Here is an 8,955-nt window from a genome sequence, read left to right on the forward strand (position 1 = left end):
CCTTGTGTCCCATGATGGTCCCACAGACCTCAGAATTCCCTGTCAGCCAGTGGGTAAACATAATATCTACAAACCCAGCTGCCTTCCTGGAGCTGTTACCTGTGTTCCTCAAGGGAGGAAAACAGGAAAAATTAGTATGCGGCTTCTTCCTCGAGAAATCAATGCGATCTCAACTCACTGTGAAGTTCCCTGACTGTTAGAGATGCTGCACTGGTAAAATCTAATCCTCAGAGGAGAAAGGGTGGGAAAAAGAAAGAAAAATAAATTCCAGTGACTAGACAAGTCTAAAATGTTGCAGAAGGCTAAACTGCCAGGGCTGGGGCTTGTTTGGAAGTCCCAGAGTGGAGAGGGCTGTGCAGTCCAGCTGTTTATCACCCCACCAAGAATCAGCTGTAATTGTTAATTCTAATTAGAACTGTTGGGTAAAAATGTAATCAAGAGTTTCCATTAGGAAAAAAAAAAAAAAAGACATTTCATCTAAATTAAAAATTTTGTTTTTTAAGAAAGGGGGTAAACGTTGAAAATTTTGTAACAACTCATTTCAGCATTTTCAAGATGAAAAGGGATGCATTTTTGCTGTGAAATGCATCATCAATTCAAATTGTTTTATCTTACAGTCTGAAGAGCAAAAAATAGTTTTCAAATCAAAGCAAAAATGGTATTTTTAGGCATTTTCTTTTAAAAAGCCTATCTGGAGGTTTCTGTCCTAATTAAGAATGATTATTGTTTTTCTTTTTTTCTTAATGGAATAAGCTGTTCCTAGTTAGCTCTGCTCTAAAACATTGGGTTGATGTTGACGTGCCCACCCATCTGCCCCAGCACCTGACCCCAGGGCTGTGCTCACACCACCCCACTCTGCATGTCAGCACTGCCTGAAATCCCTGGGATTTGAGTCAGGCTTTATAAAACTCACAGAACTAAAGCAAATTCCTTGCTGCCAGGAGACCTGGTGGGGCACTGGAAGGACACAGGTGTGTTTGGTGGGCCTTGTGCAGGTCTCAGTTCCTGAGGCAGGCTGATTGTGGTGCCCACACTCGGGCAAGGCAGCTGCAACCCCTCCTTGTACGTTTGACCCTGTGGCTGATTCCATGGAATTGTCACAGATCCCAGCAGGGGTTTGCGTCCTGGGGGATCCTCTCCACACGATTAGCAGATCACCTTTATCACACTGAGACAGTGGCTTGGGATCTGGTAGATGAATAGCAGAGCTTGTGGTTTGTGATCTGTCCTCTGGCTAGGAGCACTGAAGGAGAGGACAGAAAAGATGGGGGTTAAATGGGAGCTGGGAGCAGAAGGGGACACCAGGGAAGGAGACTGGACCAAGGAGAAGCTCAGAAGGAGGAGAGGAGGGTGGAAGAGGAAGGGAGCAAAGCTCAAGGGCTCCGCCAGAGATGAAATGGAAAAAGGAATTGCTGTGCAGCAGTTTCAGCCCAGAACAGAGGGAACTGCACGGGCTCCTCAAGCTGCCCGAGGGCATTTTGAACAACAAAACCAGCAAGCTCTGACAGGGCCAGGAGACCCAGGCAAGAGTGAATGGACAGAGGGGCTGCAGGGTCCCACAGGCAGGGTCCCACAGGCAGGGCACGCTCCTGCCCAGCCACATCCAGAGTGGCACCGCCCTTGCTGCTGCTGCACCACCCCTCTGGCAGCCTGATCGGGGTTATGTAACCTTTCCTGACTGCTCTTTCCCCCGATCAAGTGAGGTTGCTGCTCCAGCTCCCTGCAAGGAGCAGCCGGAGCAGCCTTTCCTGAGCTGCCCAGAGGGACACAGCCAGCCCCAGCCTCCGAGGCAGCTGAGCAGCAGATCCTGCCCCACCGCCACCCCCGGGGAGCTGTGCTGGCAGAGCTGGCACCCAGGACATGGCACCAAGCCCCCGTGGGAGGCTGCAGGCCCTTGGCCAGGGAAGGAGATGGTTGGATCATGGGTTCTTCCTGCAGGAAGCAAGTGGTGGGTGAAGCCTGGAGCACCCACTCACACGTGGGAGCAGACACAGGGGATAAGACACTGCACCAGTGCTTTATGCACCTAACTCAAAATAAGCTTTCTTTTTAAAAAACATATCTAAGAAGAATGATTTTTCTCTCTCTCTTTTTTTTTTTGTTATTATTTTGAAGTTATAAATTATTGAAACAAATTATTCTCACTGCTCTCCCAAATCATTCTCAGGCAAAGAAAAGGCAGCTCTACCTTCAACACTGCTTTGTAACAAAATGAGTCAGATTCATTTTGCTCATCATTTGCCCTTGGCTCCCTTTGTCCATGTCTTAAACTACATCCTGGCTCGGTCTGATTAGCAGCCTGTCCTCGGAGGCAGAGGAGGCCCTGCAAGAGCCCGAGGTATTGCAGGTCAAGATTAAAGTGCTCTGCATGACATTCACTGTCAAAGCTGTAACTGGCTTAACTCAGTGCAATTAGATGGCTCAGAGGTTACACAGTAACGGCAGCAGTGTTTCAGTGCAGCTGAATAAAGCCTGGCGTTAAAGGATGCGATTAAAAGGCAGTGTCAGGGCTGAGACCTGGCAGAAGAGCTCAGCAGGCAGGGTTAAATCCACAGCTTCTCCTGGGGTTGGACACCCCAGGGCCTGGAAAAGATCTCCAAGTATCAGCTGAGCCAGCTCAGCTTTTAGGTCTGGAATGCCACCTTGTGATGGCAGTGGGGAAGTGGAAATGGCCCCTCTGTGGAGGCAGAGGAGATGATGGAATTACAGAATGGGTTGGGTCAGAAGAGACCATAAAAATAATTTTATTCCTCCCCCTGCCATGGCAGGGACACCTCCCACTGTCCCAGGCTGCTCCCAGCCCCAATGTCCAGCCTGGCCATGGGCACTGCCAGGGATCCAGGGGCAGCCGCAGCTGCTCTGGGCACCCTGCCGGGGCCTGCCCACCCTCACAGGGAACAATTCCTGATTCCCAATATCCCATCCATCCCTGCCCTCTGGCAGTGGGAGCCATTCCCTGTGTCCTGTCCCTCCATCCCTTGTCCCCAGTCCCTCTCCAGCTCTCCTGGAGCCCTTTAGACCCTGGAAGGGGCTCTGAGCTCTCCCTGGAGCCTTCTTTTGTCCAGGTGATCACCCCCAGCTCTCCCAGCCTGGCTCCACGGCAGAGGGGCTCCAATCCTGGGAGCATCTCCATGGCCTCTCTGGACTTGCTCCAACAGCTCCAGGTCCTTCTGATGCTGGAGCAGCTCTGCAGGGGGATCTCACAAGGGCAGAATAGAGGGGGACCATCCCCCCCTCACCTGCTGCCCACTCCTCTGTGGGTGCAGCCCAGCACAGGGGAGTTTCTGGGCTGCCACTGTTGGCTCATGTCCAGCTTTTCATCCATTATGTCCTCCAAGTCCTTCTTTGCTGGTCAATGAGCTCTTCTCCCAGTCTGTGCTCATGTGTGGGGTATCCCTGACCTGGGTGCAGCACCTCAAAGAGGAAAAGGCACCATCGAGGCCATGGCTGCCCTGCCTTCTGCTGTGTGGGAGCCAAGCAAGGCTGGTGTCACTCACAGGGCAGTGCAAGCACCAACACCCATGAGGTGTCATCATCACGGGCCCCAGCCATGACAGACACCAGGGGGATAAAAGTTCTTCTCACCAAAGCCTGAACGTGCTTGGCTGTGGGGCTGGAGGTGACCACCATGGTAAATGATGATGTACATCCACAGATCTTTTCTTCCATAGGTTTACTGAATTTTCTTCCTCTTCCCACAGTACTACTCTGTCTTTTTCTCCAGTGACTGACAGTGTGGCCAAATGGCGTTGAGCCAAAATCAGATTGGTAAGAAGGATCACAGTAGCAGCCCTGCAGTGCCAGAGCTGAGCAGTGACAGGGGGCAGGCAGTGAGCCCTGGGCACGGGTGTGTTCAGGGCTGAGGTGACAGTAAAGGATCTCTCTTGCTGCCACAGGAGCTGCAGACATCAGCTACATGGGGGATGTCCCACCCCAGGCTTGGAGCACACGTCTTTTGAAGCACTACAGCTCCATGCCAGTGCAGATCTCTTGAGTGGATGCACTGTGCCAGCAGACAGTGCTCATGTCCTGGTTTAACCCATCCTGCTAATTTATGGGAGCAAAATCACTCAGATGTGATTCCTCCTTTATGCTGCAACTGAACATTCACTCGGCAGAGGTTAACCAGGCTTCTGGAGCCAGTTGAGTTGCTCTGAACACAAGCTGCAGGGCTGTGCTGGGATGCAGGGAGCTCAGGGGAGGCTGTGTCTAGACTAGAGGAACTCTCCAGGAGGCTTGCTGGGCTTTTGTTTTGTAGTAACTCATATCTCTAATCTGGCTTGGAACAAAGCTTCTCAGTCCTTTCAGGCCTTGCCACGACACTTGCAGGAGAAAAGGAGGCTCTGTTTAGTTGTCAGCAAGCCAAGATGAACAACAGGGACTGGCTGCAGCTAATGCAGAGAGCACATTCCTGTGACAGAAAAGGGCTTCACCCCCATGGCAGAGCGGCTCTGCTGTGTTTCATCTGGTTTGATGCTTTTCACCCAAAGTTCACAAATGATGTGCAGGCCTTTGTTTGAGCCCCCCTCCAAGGCCAGCAAGCAGAGAAAAAGCTGTGCACACAGAGGGAATCTGTACTGGGAAGTGAGAGACTGGTCCTGGCACTGAGAGTTGCTGAGTTCTGGTATTTGGCATTCAGGAAGCTTTTGAAGTATCTCCCCAATCCTGCTGAAAATGTCTTATTAAAGAGACAAAGCATATTAATTTGGGCCCCATGCTGGGCTAATGAATTAAACAGTTCTAAACTGAAGCTGTGGCTTAGGGTCTTGGCAGAGTCATCATCCATGCCTGTGTGGGCACGTGCCCTTGGCCATGGGCAGCGAGACCCCCAGGAACAAGAGCATGAAGTGTTCTGTGTCTGCTCTTACCTATCTCTCCCCCAGACAGGTTTTGCTGTGCTGCACTGGGCATAGCTGGGAAACCTGTTCCTCACCAGGTTCATCAGTGACAGGGGAAGCACCGAGCTCCTTCTGCTCAGCACCAGCCTCTGTCCCTGCACACAGCAGTGTCCTGGGCACAACAAGCCCAGAGCTTCCCAGGACAAGGCAGGATCAGGCTGAGCTGGAGAGGAGCACCCCACATCCAGGAAGAATATCTGCCTGCTTGGGCTGAAAATAGACCATGAAACATTTGAAGAAGACAGAGCTGGAGTGGATGATTGCCTGAGGCAAGGCACAGCTCCAGCTGAGTTCACTGCTGAGCTCTGAGAGCATAAGCACATGAGGAGCATGGGGGAGGGATGCCAGGCTTTCTGGAAAGGCCTTCAAGTGTCTCAATGGAGCACAAAGCCCAGAGAAAAACTTCCTTTGAATGGATCCCCAGCGAGGGAGTTACAGTTACACTGCTGTGCCCAGACATGGATACACAGAGCACTGGGCTGATGTTACAGCATCGAGTGGAGGCCAGGGAAGGTGTGGAATTGTGCTTCTCCCAGCAAGGCACTTGGCAGCACCACAGCTTTTTCTCTGCTTATTTCAGGGCTGGATTTTTGTTGCTGGCAGCTGTTTCTGAGCTGACACTTCTACCTCCTGTGCCCGAAGTGGGACACGTCAGCTCACCAGCCCTCTGCTTCCCATGAGCCGGTGCTTGAGTTCAGTTCTCCCAGCTCCACAGATCGTGTTCCTGCTCCGGCTCTGTCAGGGATGCTGGAAGTGTCCAAGGCCAGGTCAGACAGGGACTGGAGCAACCTGGGACAGTGGAAGGTGTACCTGCCCATGGCAGGGAGTGGGACGAGACCATCTTAAAGTCCCTCCCAGTGCCTGATTACCGAGGTTTTTCCCCGCCCCGGGGGGAGCGGCCGAAGCGAGCGGGGCGGTGACTGTGGAATCACCTCGGCAGCGTGGCCTGACCTGCTCCTTTTCTGCCCCCGCCGCCATGTGGAGATGAAGCAGTTCTGGGGGGCTGGGCTTCTTCAGCTCGCCGCCATAAGGGCCAGGAGCGGCTCTGGCGGGCCGGGCTCCCTCGCCATGAGGGCAAGGAGCAGCTCTGGCGGGCTGGGCTTCTTCAGCTCGCCGCCATGAGAGCAAGGAGCAGCTCTGGCGGGCCGGGCTCCTTCAGCTCGCCGCCATGAGGGCAAGGAGCGGCTCTGGCGGGCCGAGCTCCCTCGCCATGAGGGGCCACCGCCGCCATGAGGTGAGGGGGGGCAGGGTACAGGGCGCGGGTGGCGGCGGCAGCGGGGCTGGAGACCGGGGCTCCGGGGCAGGAAGGCGCCACCTGAAATACTCACTGTCTCCTATTTAGCTGTTCGGCCGGGCGACTGGGGATGTTGCTCGGCTGTGCGGTTCAGCATTAATTCCTCAGCCTTTCGCTCGGTGTGCTGGCTTTTGTCCTCTGCCACAAGCCAGGCCGCTGCTGTTGAGCTTTGTGAATACAGATGGAATAATGGCTTATTTGTGATGTTTCTGCTGTCCTCTCTTTAGGCCTTCAGCCGATGACTGATGGTGGTGACCCGCCCGAAGGAGCAGCTCTGAGGTGCCCCGGCCCCGTCGCGTGTGGAACCCCGAGCTGAGCTGTGCTGGGACAGCCGGGGAGGCGCTCCGGGAGGGCACTGGAGCCTGCGAGAGCAGATGTGAAGGGATAACCTGCCCGTGGGACACAGCAAGAGCTCTGGAGCCACATGGGTGAAGTGTGACCGTGAGCCAGCCTGGGAAAATGGGCAAAAATGTTTTGCTGTCTAAAAGGCCTCTGCTGGCTCCTGTGGTAGCCTCAGGTCCTCAGGGTGGAAATAGCATGGTTTATCCAGAAATAAGTTTAGCTTATCTATTCCTCTTGCTGGATGAAGCCTTGATGAGAGTAGGCATCATCAGAAAAGTGCCTCCACGTTTTTTCTGCCCTCTAAACCTCCCAGTTTTGGGGTTTTTGTCTCCCAGCAGTAGTCAGCTGCCCGTGGCTGCTCAGTGCCTGTGCCAGTGTTATGCTGCTGGGAGAGAAAGGTGCTGCTGAGCTTTCCTGGCACCAGCAAGGCCGTCCTGGTGCTCAGTGGTGCCAGGTTTTGGCAGCACTCTGCATGCCTGAGAGTGGAGTAACTCCTGCCCGTGGAGACAAGTGACTAGACTGTACATGCTCATGCAGCAACAGGCAGCTTTATTGAGAGCTAACTTATTTATATAGATAAGAAGGCCCATGAAGGTAATCCTCATTGGCTGAGCCAGTTACTACTCAGCTAACCAGCCAATAGCAGCCTGAGTCTCCAGTGGTCTGGGCCTGCTCTTACTGGTCGAATTACATAAGCAAGGTAATTATATAATAAATCACTTATGAAGCTGGAATTATTTATACTGTGTGGCCTACAGGCCAGATGTAGAGCATCACAGAGGAATAGCTCATAAATATGGAACTTGTGTGTGTCATAAAACCTCTATAGCTCATAAATATGGAACTTGTGTGTGTCATAAAACCTCTGTTCGCATGATGTTTGGAGCACTCGAATGGAGGAAGGATCCTCCAAGTGATCAGTGCTGCAATAAAAATGAATGCTTTTTGATACTCAAACTGTGTTAGAAAGTTTCTTTTTGGGTGATTTCAGTGTCAGTTCCACAAGGCCCTGTAGTTTCACAGTGGCCCCTTGGTTCTAAAGTGGCCTCAGTCGCACAAGGCCCCACAATGTCCAAAGAGTCCCCTTAATTCCTTGGGGTCCTGAAGAGCTACAATGGCCCCTTGGCTCCATGAGGCCCTGCAGTGCCACCCTGGGGCAGGAGGCCAGGAGGAACTCGTTCCCCACACGCTGCAGCTCCCTGGGCCAGCTGGCACCAACACCTTCTCCCAGGCCAGCACTGCCGGGTACAGCCAGGGCCGGGCCACACTGCAGCTACCAGCAAACCACGGCAAGGGCTTCCAGGCCAAAACCTGAGTCACAGACAGTTTGTCACTCTTCCTGACTGTATCTGACCAAGAAATGTCCCATTGTGGGGTCCCCTTTCCTGCAGTCACTGCAGCACTGGGACCATCCCTGGAGCTCTGAGCGAGAGAAATGGCCAGTGCTGCACCTCTGCACTGACTCAGGGATGGTAGGAGATGCTCTCTGGGGTGGCTGGAACCATGGAAAAGGGACAGTTGGGAGCACAGAGGAAAACCCAGCTGTGCTGCTGGACTGGGGCAAGACATCTCTGTCTGGGGAAGAAGTTGGCTGTGAAACTCCCTCCTGTGGATGCTCACGTGCCCAAGAGTTGGGCACTGAAGAGCATCACAACAACAGACAGGAGGATGGGGCGGCCAGGATTAAAGTGCCTCAGGGGGGTCTGGACTGGCCACACAAGGGTGAACCCTGGACACCATCTCCAGGTTATCCCTGACTGTGAAATATGGGCTGAGATCAATCAGGGCCAGGCCAGGCAAAGCCCCTGTGGTGTGGGGGGGCAATGGTGGGAATATAAATCTGGGGCGACATGTGGTCTTGGTAGTAGGTGTAGTAAATTGGGAGCACCATTCCTAAACCACAACAGCCCTGTCAGAACCAGGCCTGTCCCTGCACTGCCCCCGCTCTGCTGCCCCACAGCTGCTGGATCAGGAAGGGCAGAGCCATGGGGGAGGAAAATGCACAGGGACTCCTCCTGGGAGCGACCTTCCATCCTGATACTCAGACCCCAAGACAGAAACCCCCATCCTCAGCTGGGAGGTCACCATCAGAGTCTCTGCCAATATCCCACTTGGTGAATCTTTCACACTGAGATTTTGGTCCTTCCTTTCAGTTTCTTTACTTTTGGGGCTTTTAATGATTCCTCCATAAACATGGCAATTCATGTCCCTAATATGGCAATTCTTTCCTTTTTAGGGAAGTGTTGGCAATTAGGCCACATTAAAATGCTGGCAGGGTGTGCATAGGTATTTGCAGCCCTGTGGAGAAGCAGTTGGGATATAAGAACCAAAGAAGTGTAAAATGGTTTGAGTTTGAAGAGACCAAAAAGAGTCTCTGGTAAAACTCCCATTACCCAGGAACACCTTCACTTGTTCAGGTTG

General features: G+C 53.0%; 1 pseudogene; it reads left to right on the forward strand.

The window, feature by feature from the left end:
- The first annotated feature begins 6,864 nt into the window (after positions 1-6,864).
- On the forward strand, positions 6,865-7,045 carry LOC134413872 (small nucleolar RNA SNORA74; annotated as a pseudogene).
- The last annotated feature ends 1,910 nt before the right edge of the window (positions 7,046-8,955 follow it).

This window comes from Melospiza melodia, unplaced genomic scaffold (assembly GCF_035770615.1).
Source record: "Melospiza melodia melodia isolate bMelMel2 unplaced genomic scaffold, bMelMel2.pri scaffold_54, whole genome shotgun sequence".
NCBI lineage: Eukaryota > Metazoa > Chordata > Aves > Passeriformes > Passerellidae > Melospiza > Melospiza melodia.